The sequence below is a fragment of the Pezoporus wallicus genome, unplaced genomic scaffold, assembly GCF_028554395.1.
Source record: "Pezoporus wallicus isolate ANWC-B61680 ecotype Strahan unplaced genomic scaffold, APGP_CSIRO_Pwel_v1 contig_3858, whole genome shotgun sequence".
Taxonomy (NCBI): domain Eukaryota; kingdom Metazoa; phylum Chordata; class Aves; order Psittaciformes; family Psittacidae; genus Pezoporus; species Pezoporus wallicus.
This window is the reverse complement of record NW_026638754.1, coordinates 466,176-479,789: the sequence shown is the minus strand read 5'-3', so window position 1 is coordinate 479,789 and position 13,614 is coordinate 466,176. Positions and strand designations below refer to the sequence as shown.

Below are 13,614 nucleotides of genomic sequence, written 5' to 3'. Positions count from 1 at the left end.
ACCCTCAGTTAATCTCTATTATTTTCTTATATTAAGCTTTAAGAGACTGACTATCCATCATCAGTCTCTTAAAGAATCAGAAGCAATAAGAAAATAAAATCACTATATCCATTATACTTAAAAAAAAAATTAAAAAATCCCTCTGTTTGAGAGAAGTAACAATTTAAACACCAAAGGAAATTCCACTGGAAATGATGATAATACTTTCAACAATTATACTTTTGGTAAAAGCCATTAACAGCTTAACATCAAGCCAGCAGACACCTTTTCCTGGTATATTGTGCATAAAAAGTATTCCCATCTGTTTCAATGTGTTGGCTTTTTCATGGGCTTAAACCTGTCAAATTATTCCATTTGATTTCAGAGAATTCTCATATGGCAATCTATTTTATTTACTTTATCTTCAATAAAATGGTTGAGTGAGCATTACCAACTATGAGACACAAGTTTCAATCAGTCCTCGCACAAAGGCGTCAATCTACATTAGACCTACTGTGCTGTGAGCTGCAGCCAGAAAGCTGGAGTAAGACAGGGCAACAGTGAATGAGTGAGCGAGACCTAATAAAGCAGCAGTGAAGAGAGAGAAAATTCCCCCTAGACACTACCATACACTGCTTATATAATGCATGTGCCTAGTTCAACACACCAGTAGCTCCTTAATAAAGCTGACAGCTAAAAAGGAGCTTCAGACTCCAACTTTATTTTATATGACAACTACAGTAATGGTCCTCTGTTCTCAAGCAGGCCACATTTAGAAACATGTATTCAGTTCAGTTCAAAATTAGGAGCTCTCACCTCCCTCCTTCATGTCACTTAGAAAAAAGAATCATAAAATTATTAAGATGCACCCCATCTTGCCTCATTTCACACTATTACCTGAAAAAACAATAGACTTCAACTAGCTTTTCCTTCAAAATCTCTATGCTAGAAACCACAAACCAACCAGTGTATTTGAGCAATAATGAATCATTACCACAGTAGCATCAAGGACTAATTCCAACAAATGTGGGGCATAACTCCTAGATGCAGTGAACACATCTCCCAAAGCACAAACTTTGTAATAGGTGACACAAGTTCATATTTGATATGTGCTGTAAAAAGCGTATTATTGTATTAGTGCTCTTCCCAGCAAATCAGACCATTAAGACCACACTTAATGTTCAGCTGAACTGAACAGCTGGCCAGTTTAAATCCAGAATTTGATACTTTGTACAATCACAGCAAAAAATTTTACTATCTCATAGTTCCAGGCCACAAAAATTTGGTTTTATCAATGTAAATTCCTTTTTGCCAAAAGTTGCCTTCAGGTTCCCCTAAATCAGTAAGTTAGAGCTATTCACAATCACCCTGGAAAGCAATTAAAAATTCTACAATAAACAGTATCTCTGTCCCTAATACAATTCCATTAAAATATAAAGTATTGTTTATGTTTCAGACTCTTCCTGTTGGAAACCAGACTGAAGACAAAGCCCATCAATCCCCATCCAATTACTTCTTGGAAAGCCAACACCTGCTGTACATCCCCCACCCCTGCACCTACAGCAGTATCAAAACTTATCTGCTTTCTGACCAGACATGTGGAAGGGTTACCCTTCTTTGTGGACAGTTACTGCCAATCATTTATCCAGCTGATGGAAAGACTTGTATATCCAATGTTGCATGTCAGTAATCAGCATGATCACCAGCAATGACTCCTTACAAAACTCTTCAGACAGTTCCAGTTCAGCTGCAAGATGACTATTAGATGTACTTTGTACTGATCTAATGTGCAAAATAAACATATATAGAGACTGAATATTTGGTAGATATACAAAATGCATACATATACAACACATGCACATGAGTCGTACTGTTTAGAGCCCTGTAGTTCCAACAAGAAACTGGAATGAACACAATGTTTTCTCTTTCCCACATTGCCAACGCAGGACAGAAAAGCTCACTGACTTAAAAAAAAAAATTAATACCACAATTCAGTTCACTAATACAGAAAATATTCAGATTTAGAAAACTTCCTTTGCTTTTTTCCCAAAGCCTAATTAACTCAGAAAATCCAGACATAACTGTACCACTAAAGTCCCAAAAGTGTTCATTTGAGCCATTAATTCAAAACTTTTTTCTCTGCTTTTGCATTTTTCCAACATGGATTTTTGTCTTGGTTTCAGTTTTCCAACCCTAACTCAGTTTTCTAAGACTTAGTCCTAAACAGTTAAGTGGTCTATTGAAAGACAGGACAGAAAGCAAACAGATTTTTTTCTCTCTGTTAATTATAAATGCACTCATGAATGAAATTTTAATTTTTATGTATTGCTATCACCACATTTATGACTGAATCCTAGTTTTCAATCAGTGCAAAGACACTGTGTCCTGCCATAAAAAAAGTATCAACTGCAAATGGCATACTGAAGAATGAGCATTCAGAATTTACTACTATTTCCTCATGGACTACAAAACCACTCCCTCTCCACTTTCACATACTGCAAGAAATAGAGACCAGTGCTAAAAGGGCCAAAGAGATTTTTTGCTTTCTTTACAGAAAGCGTTTTTATAGATTGTATTTAAGTTAAAGTTATGGAAGAAAATAATGAAGGAAACAGAACAACAGTTACTTTCCTCCATATGCCTCAAGTTCCAGACATAGTGGAATTCAATAAAATGATACTGCCAACTATTATACATGTGTAAGTCAGTATTGCTGCATTTCTGACATTATTTGGTACAGAACATAGTAAATTTCCAGAAAAAAAAATAATTTCCTTTTAAAATAAACATCTCTTGCTGGCTCACCAGATTTCAGTCAGTGCACAATTACCAGTTTCTGTCAAACCAAACAGTTCTCCAAGATACTGACATTGTCTGTGAAGAAACTATCTACTATTATTACAGACAAGTTACACTGTTCAGACGTGTATAAATATACGCTAGAAATCCAGTCATATTTCCATTGCTACCTAGAAAGCAAAGAATCTGACTTTTTTTACTGTTTTCTCCATTAGGTTATGTAGTAAGGAAAAACACCGCTTTGAAAATGTATTATTACACATTAACGTACAGCCTTACACAAATTTATAGGTTATGGCAGTAACATCTATAGTTTCCCTGTACAGAGCTGTATAGTCCTTTATTTACAACATTGCTAAAGCTGATATTGTATCTTTTCTTCTTTTTATGGTTTCACCATCTTCACACAGTACCCTTCAGGCCAGCAAGTCAAGTCCTTGGCAGAAGGTGAAGTTAAATCTGAAGAAAGGAATTTTCCTTTTTAATTACTCCATGAGTAAAGACAGTCACAGTGAAACACACACCAGGATGGTCTTGTTTTGCACTGCTTTGAATTAGGTAAAAAGTCTGTTTCCTCCCAGAGGGCGAAACTTTAGAAAACTTGTTATGAACATAGTTTCAGCACTAATTACTCTCACCATCATTAACTCCTTTGGAACTACTACTTTTCTTGCCTTTCTGGGTCATCAATTCATGACAATGGATATATCAGTATTATGGAGTATATAGGTATATCTTAGCATTTCATAGAATCATAGAATAATTAGGGTTGGAAAGGACCTTAAGATCATCTAATTCCAACCCCCCTGCGTGGGCAGGGACACCTCACACTAAATCGTATCACCCAAGGCCTCGTCCAACCTGGTCTTGAACACTGCCAGGGATGGAGCATTCACAACCTCCCTGGGCAACCCATTCCAGTGCCTCACCACCCTAACAGGATTGCTCCAACAATTATTATTTCATAATAGCTTAGCAGTTACTGCACATGACAAACAGGGAAACAATACATATTTACTTTGGAAACAGCGGTGTACCTAGAAGCAATTAGGCCTGGTTACCATTACGGTGAGTTAGATTGTACACAGTTTAAATCTGCATCTGTAAGATTTAGTATCAGGCACGAGTTGAGCAAATTTTGCAATTTATACATTAAAATATTGCCTAGAATTTTGAATTTGAAAAATTCTGGAAATATGCTCAAGGAATTTTCTACCCCTGTAGGAAAAGCAAAATGTGGACAATTGAAACACTCAACAAGTAGACTAATCATTTATTGCAATCTCAAGTATGAAAAATCTGAAATAGATGTGAGCGGCTTGTTAAGCTCTCGTCTTACTCTAACTCCTTCATTATGTCCTTTCCTAGACCTTTCTAAAGTAAAAAAAAAAACGGTATCAGTTGCACATGATTCACTCAAGATTGCTGTGAAGGTCTGGAGCAAAGGAAGGTGTTCAGTGCAGGCATGCCAAGTCCGATGGTGGTAGTACTCACAGTGCTCCTTCACAGGCAGGTTCAGACTGTTAACACACATAGCAATTCAAACAAGACCTGAACTCATGGTCCTTGACATCATCGAATATTCCTGGTTATCAACAGAACAGGTATCACCCCAGTTTCAGGAAACCAGGAATATCCAAAATCAAGGATGAATTACTATTTAATCTTGCCTTTCAAAAATCTAGTTTATTATAATACATATGTATACAAGTGTAAAAGAATTTTCTGACCAAATTAGTTTAATTATCATACTCCTGATGCAGCTGATGTAATGAAACTGCACAGTGAAACTGAACTCCAGAGTTTCACAGACCTTGGTGAAAAAACAAGTTTTCACTTATTTTTGTGGCAGGCACTGAACAAGCATGTAGGGAAGGCCTACACGATTTAAATACTCTCTGCTATATTGTCATACTGCAAGCAGTCATACATCTCAGTGAATCAGAGGACGCAGAGATCAACTATTCAAATATGGGCTGGTAAGCAAGAACAGAAATTCCAGAACCAATGGAAGTTGCAAAATAAGACTTGTGATTCTTGATGGGTACTCACCTGCTTCTTCTAAGCCTCAAAGAAATCTTTTCATTTCAACCTTGAACTGAAGTGATGCCCGAAATCAATTCCAATACCATCATCCTGACAAGACAAAGAGAAATGTTTACAGTTATTTAGACATAATCTAATGGAAACAACACAGAATTTGGCTTTATCACAGCCTCTAATTAGTTCCAGATGTGCATAAGCTGATTCATATGTATTCTGAAAGAAACAGGAAGGATTTATACTTTTTAATTTTTGCATTTTGACATATTTTGGTTGAAATACCAAACAAGTTCAAAGAGAAAGATTCTTTCAAAAAGTAGTCAACTTAAATGTAGTCCACAAAGACATATAATTGTTCATCAAGTTTCTGTCTTGCAGTACAGGGACAGATAAAGCATCACCCAAAGTCTAGTCCTATTTTTTTAATTCTATTTTTATTACTAAAGTACCCAAAGGCAAACAAGGGGGAGGCTTCCCTGAAGTAGTTTGTTCCAGACAGAGAACCACATGCAGTATCACTACCAGTAAGTTTACAGGGTCATCTGAAGGAAGGAACAGAAGCTGGGAGACAGCATGCCAATGAAATTTAAATCTATATACATTTTAGGAAGGACAAAAGGACAAGAGAAGAAAAACAACTCTGAGGCTTAGACTGCAATGAAGGGAGAAGGTAGGACACAGCAAAAGAAATAAAGACCATGCAGACCAAGTAGAAAATATATATAGATTACCTGATCTAAATATGTGTATATATATATATATATATATATGCTTGAGCACATTTCTCTTTGCTGCAATCAAGTAACACAGATAATCCTACATCTCTGCTAGAATACTCACATGCACTCCAAAACAGAGGGGCTGCACACAAACTGTCATATAAACATCTGGGAATTTTCTGGAACAGTGTTAGTTTGTAAAGAACAAAACTGTGGCAGAGTCCTGGAAATACTTCCAAGCATTTTTTAATTTACTAATATAGACACAGCCTCAATGCCTGAAACTCTGATACTTCTAAAGCTGATGCTACCGGCCTCTCAATGGTGCCTCTTGGCAATTGTTCCTTGCTGACAAGGTCATGCAGAAGCAGACTGAAGAGTAAAATGAATGTACAATTTTAAAGAAAAGCCTGCTTTCTCACAGTTTTAAAAAAATATTAAAAAAAAAATCTGTGTTCCAACTGGCATTAGTAATACACGCTTTGTTACAAGATGCTTGGACATTTAAAAGAGCTGCAGCTCTAACTTCTTCCTTTGTTTGTAGAGTGTAACAAAACCTGCTGGGAAGGTCGAAGTTCCTAGAAAACTGAAAGCTACCTAGCAGCCTCTGTAGTACAGCAAGTGAAGAAGAGCAAAGAGTGACAGGCTGGAGGAATAAACACTACGTGAAAGCCCTGCACAGTAGGACAGCACTGGGAAACGAGAAGGAAATCTTATGAGCTCTTAATACAAAGAGAAAAAAGAAGAAAATGTTAAAAATGGGTAAGAATCTAAGGTAAATATGAGGAGGTGAAGGTGGGTGGCAATTCTTAAAAGTTGTTGAAAAGTATAATATATGCCAATGAAACTTGGCTTGATGGTCGTATGGTCAACCTGGATCCACAATGGAAATGTCCAACTAACAGAGCAGCATTCCTCTTCCTCTCCTATTTCCTATTAAAAGATTGCAAGTGTAGCTTTGCTCTGAATCTTTGAAATTTCTTGTGCACCTGATGTCTAGACAGAAATATACCTTATGGTTATTTCTTCAACAATACGTGTTGTTTACAGATGTTAATATGTAAGGCTCAAACATCAGTATTCTGTATTTCTCCTTTTTCTATATTCCTTTATGTCAAAACAAATAGGTTTCTTAAGCTTGGATCATACTAAACACATTGTGCTTCAACTCAGAAAGGAAGCTAAGACAGTTATATGAAATCTTACATCAAAACAAGACTTATTTTGGCTAGATATAGCATTCTTACAAGAAATCAGTCTTACTATGAAAAACAATCATACTCAGTCTTTGTTATTATCATTTTACCTTTGGTCTTTTTTAGTTATCAGGATTTCTATCATTTTTCAGAAGTCAGTAAGGAATATTTAAAATGGGCAGGATCACACACAGCAGATGTGACAGATAAGTCAGATGCACGCCTTATCTACCAATTTTCTTCTTACCAGTACAAATTTTTACCTTTAGTAACTTAGATCTTTTGACTTACGTTTTATATACACTACATTCCAGCATGGTTTACATGATGAAGGCAGCTACCTCTGAAAAACAGTATTACTTTAGTTATAAACATTGATTTGACTTTTCTTTCCGTGCTGAAACCCGAACCTAACTTGTTCCAGTCATGCCATTTTAACAATAACAGCACGTTCCACTCCTTGCACCATAGCAGGTACACCTTTGATGACACTGTTCACTTATCCCATGTTGACAGATATTTTTTCTATTCTTCAGTATCTAACAATTCCATCTGCATTTCAACCGAACCCTAAAAGTTTACATTCAAATTCACAGACCACGCCAACCAAAGCCTTAAAAACACCCAGACAGAATTTCATTTTTAAATACAGTTGCAGTAGATGAAATTTCAAGCAATTCTGACAGCTTAACGTGGTGTTGTTTACTCAGGCAGGAACACCCTTACCATCTGAACAGTAGAAAACAACTGAATTCAAAGTCACCTGCATGACACTTGACTTTCCACTCAGGTCCCTAAAATTTGAGTCACACAAAGAAATACCACAAACTCCTACAATATCTGAGAACAGAAAAATGAACTGGACAGTATCTGAACTGATATGATATGTATGTTTATTAAAGATTCTTATTAAAACACAGATTTAGAGGAATTCTAGTGTATTTTTTCTCCTAATGATAAAGTGTGTAACAGTTATGAAACCCACCTAGCACAGAAGCTACATAGGTGGCAGATGCAGTTCAGGTAGCATTTTGTCATATGATATGCCACACTAGATTTTTACATAATAAAGCATCGTTCCCTATATGCCCAACTAACAGAATCTGGCTTTTATTTGAATGGTCACAGTTGTTTCAGAAGTCACTAGAATATAAAAATAATTCAAGAGACAAATTCATTCTTAGATTAAGACATTCCTTTGAAACTGGGCTTAAATAAATGAATACAGTGGCTGTGTGCTACAAAACTCTCCCTTTAACACATTTGTTGCATTCACCTCTCAATTCATTTTAGACTTTTGATTACAAACCAATAGGATAAGCTTGCCTGTTGTGTGAACACTGGCCCTATGGCAAATTTTGGGGTTGATACTATATGGTCTTATTCATTAACCTACTTGTTGGTGGCCTTTGGTCTTTTTAAAAATGTAAATAACCTCACAAAAAAACACCACATCTCTTTAAGCAGCTCTACTATTTGATAGATCAACAGCCACTGTGATGTGTCTCTATTTCACGTAAGCATAACTTGCTCACGTTTCTTCTATAGTAGAAATGGTTCAAACCGTGTGTTACTGCTTAAAGTGGGTATTCGTATGAAATTTTCCAGTGAAGCACTGGAAGCATTCAGGAGTATTTTAGAACATGGCTGAGGGCTACCTATATAAAGCATCTTCAGATATACTTGGTTTAAATCAGATAGATTGTGCCAACAATACAACTGGTTTCAGTAAGGCAAGAATTACTTGCTAGAAAGACTGACTATAATTTTAAAGGCATATACATTCACTGGTACCCACAGCTTCCACCTTTCCATTGTATAAACCTTCCATGCAATTAAAAACAAAAGAAGTCTTAATTCATAACAGGACTTCTGAGCAAGTCTTAAACTGCACTATGTCAACAGGACACCCCGGATTTTATTTGAAAATACATCATTTACACACAATCTGTAATGAAGATTTTCTAAAAGTATAAAAGAAAAATATTTAAAGTTACTTAATAGCCTATGTATTTTTAGTTATATTTAAACTACTTCAAGACACTAATTTACCCTATAAAAATATACATTTTTTAAGAATCCTATGTAAACTACAGAACTGCAAATAAGAAAAAATTACTGCTTTTCTTCCTGAAGCCAAGTATTTAGTTAGACAACTTCCGTGACAAATACTCAAAAGCTCATAACCAGATGAGCACTGCTAAATGCTGTTATAATTAACAAGAACATGAAAATAAATTAGTAGTTATGTTTTATAATCATTCCAAAGTTAAGTAAGCCTATGAAAAGACCTTCATACTACTGTGATCTCATTAGCCAATTTTTACATGCTACTCTACATTACTACTTAGACAAATGAAGGCTGAATTTTGTTGTCATCAGTAACATCAAACAGAATTATGGCAGTGGTAGGAGAAGCAATTTTTTTTTTTTTTACCTGGCACACAGAAAACAATAAATTCCTGAATGCTTCTTGATCTGTCAACCTTCCCCAACTGCACCTTTTCCAAAATTTTTAACAAATGCTACGTACTCATAGAATTTCACATTATATATATTCTACAGCACTAAAATTAATCTTGAATTTTCACACTACAGAATTTTCTTATCAAAATATCTGTACTCAATCAAGACAACATGCAATTATGCAAGGAATAAAATTTACAGAAAAGCATTAAAAATTTAGCATTTAATGCCTCAGAAATTGCATGGTGTCAGAAAAAAAAATGACATAGACTAACTATATCATCTACCTTTGATATGTCCCATTCACTGTGTAACTGATGTACAGGTCACATATAACTATATGTGGTCTGGAGAAGGGGAGAATGCTCCATTTAGGTGTTACATATCCTAAAGATTAATAGGACACTTGATTACCTGTGCTTATCAAGGCACACTGGAGAAAATGGAGACAGTACAAATAAACGGGAAGCCTGGAGCAAAGGAAAAAAAAAAGCCTCCTCAGCCTTCTCTTCTGAACAGTTGGGTATACAGACTAAACCACCCCTGAGGCAAGTCTAACTTGCTTTACTTGCCCTTACATGATAAACAGTGTTGACACTAATCTTATAAGTATGCACAATAGCAATATCACATTCACGGTGATTTCTGACCAATTTATCCAACGTGCAGAGATACCATGCCTCACTTTATCTTCAGGCGCGTCTGGCTTTCTGCTGAAAACATACAATATACTGTAAGACAGCTCAGAGAAGAACCACTTTCCACCTGTTGAATTTTCTCATCATAACAAACTGCAGCTGCTTACAGGAACTGGGGGAGAAGAATATAACCAAAAATGAAAGCAACTGACTATTTTCTAAAAAGCTCGATCTACAATACCCTAAACACAATGGCACAACAATCTTGTGAATTCTTTCCAGAATTAGATTTTTTTTTCTCCCATTTTCTCATGTTACATGATTAGATGCGATTCAGGAATACTATTTGACGAAAACATAGAAATAACTCCTTTAAAAAGTATTATCTCATAAGAGCACATAGTATGTTGATCATCCTGGGTTGTCTTACGTACTTATGGATGTACAGATTTATACATCAGTAATACATAATGCCAAAGATGTCAAAGAGCACCTGACCCCTCTGCCATGATGCATGCATCATATCACAGACTCATTCACTCACAGTAGGAGGTTGTCTAGTCCAAACTGTATAAAGCAGTACCTGAATTCAGACTAGGTCACTTAGGACATCAGCCAGATGCATCCTCAAATTTTCCAGAAAAGGCAGTTCCACAGCCTAGCTTCTCTAGGCAACCTGTTCTGCTTCATAACTGTCTTTTCATTTAAAATCTTTTGCCTTATATTGAATCTAAACTTTCACACGTAAGAGCTCCACACAGTCCAACTGCTCCTTCATGTAAACGGCAACCCTCCTGCCTCTTGTCCTGCCTCCTGACTCTTCTGTAGGGCTAGCACCATCCATCATTGAGCTCCCACCATTCATGTTGTTATGCTACTTGGTAGTTTATTCCAATGACACCATAGTTCTGCATCTACATACAGAGCTCTACCTCTTCCTGTTTCTTCACCACCCACAAAAATCCCATCTAAATAAATTGAAACCACAACAAAATCAATGAAATATAAAAAAAATAAACAGCCACACATACAGCATCCAGGGCAAAAGAAACATAGAACTGTTAAACTCCACCCTCCAAACAATGCAAAACCTCCCTAATCAATGAAAATACACCAAAAAATGTCCACGAGCTGCCAGAAACATGACACACACCCCTTAAAGCTTTTAAAGTAAAGACCAAAAAGCAAATGAGGAGAAAAAAAAAAACAAAAAAGCTAAACTAACTGTAAGAGCAAACGAGCAAACAAGCAAGTAAAGGTCCTAACCTTTTCAACCTACTTGGGCAACCATGTTCTCCTACCAAATAAGCTACCTTAAAGTCTTCATCTATGCTGTATTTTCATAAGGACCAATTCAGGTTACTGGGAAAGCTCAACAATTCAGCTGGGTTTTGGTTGGTTGGTTGGTTGGTTGGTTGATTGGTTTGTTTTTCCCCACATCAATTACAGAATGACTGCTCTTGATTATCAGATCCATATAGAAGTTAATGGCCCATTCACATTAAACAGCCCAGAGACCCATCTTCAACAATGGCTAAGGAAGAAGATACTGAGAAAGACAGAGGCTATAACCATAACCCATGTTCTGAACAAATCCGTAAAATACCTAAAGACACCTAAGGAACAGAACACCTTTATAACTCTGAAAAATGTTCTCGTAAGTATGGCAGGTAAATATTAGGGCCGTTAGATATTTCTGCCTTCTTGTAGGAGTACATGACAGGCTGGGGTACAACCCAAAGTAAATTTCTACCCACAGTCAATAACTGCTTTGATGTAGATTGGAATCTATGTTCTTGAAGGAGCAACAAAAAGACAAAAATCTCTACCATTATTTCAAAGAGGGTCTCTGAATAAAAATGAGTAAGCTTGTTACAAGGAAGAAAAAAGGGGCAGCTACAAGAGTCACATCTTCACAGGTGGCACACAGGCTGATTAAAGACACCTTTTGCCAGCTCAGAACAAATGCATGCAACCTATCAAAAAAGACTGAGAAAATCCAGAGAAGGGAGCTATCATGAGCAAACAGGATGAAGAAGGTTATTAGAAAGAAAAAGGCATCCTATTTAAAGCTTTGGGTTTTGTCAAAGTGAGGAAAACAGGAAGGATTGTAATCTCTGGGAGGCTTAAACATAAATACACAGTAATAGGTTAGAGGGCTTCAGGGACCAGCAGCTCCCTATGGGCAGCTCCAGCCCGTAGCACAACAGGCCAATGCTGGGGGTCAGGACTAGACCTAGTGAGTAATCTCACACATACAGCCACCTAGAGGCTTCTGCCAGGGCTGGCAGAGAGAAAAAGCCACAGAAAAATTGGGTTTGCATCCACGGCAAAGGAGACTGGAGAAGTTATTAGGCCAGACATCCTCCTCAGAGATCTCCATGAGAGGGTCTGTATAAACTGAAGTGCCATTAGGAAAGATGAGAACAAAATGACAAACTGAGCTCTAAGAGATAATTTTTATGTCAATATCCCATCAACATCTCTAAAGGAAAACAAGTGATAATAACAATGGACAAATGCCTGCTTCAAAACTGACTAAATATCAAAGAAAGGTGGTAATATGAAGTCAGTCCTAAAAAATCTACACAACATCCAGAAAACTAGTGATCAATACCCAAATTCACTGTAGCCAACTTCGTGCAGACTACAACAGTCTGTGCATGTCAATATACATGAGACATATTGGGAAGGAGTCAACATTCCAGAAAAGGAAAGCCATGTCTCAGATGATCACAAGTTTTTTGAGAAGTCACTGCAGCTGTGCAAGTTCAGTGGCAGTGCCACAGTATCTAGAATCCAGTATATAACTCTTTCTCTCTTTTCCTCCCCAGCCAAACAGATTATTGTAGACCTGTAGAAGATCCTTATGACCTTATGAAGTTTAACCATGACAAGTGCAAGGTCCTACACCTGCATCAGAGCAATCCCAGGCACAGCTACAGGTTGGGCAGAGAAGAGATCCAGAGCAGCCCTGTGGAGAAGGACCTGGGGATGCTGGTCGATGAGAAAATGAACATGAGCTGGCTTCAGTGTGTGCTGCAGCCCAGAAAGCCAACAGTATCCTGGGCTGCATCAAAAGGAGTGTGACCAGCAGGTCAAAGGAGGTGATCCTGCCCCTCTACTCTGCTCTTGTGAGACCTCACTTGGAGTATTGTGTGCAGTTCTGGTGTCCTCCACATAAAAAGGATATGGAACTGTTGGAACAAGTCCAGAGGAGGGCCACGAGGATGATCAGGGGACTGGAGCACCTCCCGTATAAAGACAGCCTGAGAAAGAAGCAGCCTGGAGAAGAGAAGGCTGCGTGGAGACCTCATAGCAGCCTTCCAGTATCTGAAGGGGGCCTACAGGGATACTGGGGAGGGACTCTTCATTAGAGACTGTAGTGATAGGGGTAATGGGTTAAAACTTAAACAGGAGCAGTTTAGATTGGATATAAGGAAGAAATTCTTTCCTGTTAGGGTGGTGAGGCACTGGAATGGGTTGCCCAGGGAAGCTGTGAATGCTCCATCCCTGGCGGTGTTCAAGGCCAGGTTGGACAGAGCCTTGGATGAGATGGTTTAGTGTGAAGTGTCCCTGCCCATGGCAGGGGGGTTGGAACTTGATGATCTTAAGGTTCTTGCCAACCCTAACTATTCTATGATCCAGAGAAAACAGAATAGTCCAAAAGTACAGATGACTTCTGTACAGGCACTAACTATGTAGACTATGATGCTACAGGTTAAAAAAGAGATCTAAAAGAAGTCCAAACATGGGAAGGGCGTTGCATGGGAG

At 37.5% G+C, this 13,614-nt stretch overlaps 1 protein-coding gene across 3 annotated transcripts in view; it reads right to left on the bottom strand.

The window, feature by feature from the left end:
* The window catches only part of FOXP2 (forkhead box P2), a 417,586-nt gene that overhangs the window by 289,125 nt on the left and 114,847 nt on the right, over positions 1 to 13,614 (bottom strand). For all 3 annotated transcript variants that reach the window (XM_057412171.1, XM_057412163.1, XM_057412167.1), the window contains exon 3: positions 4,831 to 4,914. The gene's annotated coding sequence lies outside the window, so the exon portion shown is untranslated. The remainder of the gene's footprint in view (positions 1 to 4,830; positions 4,915 to 13,614) is intronic.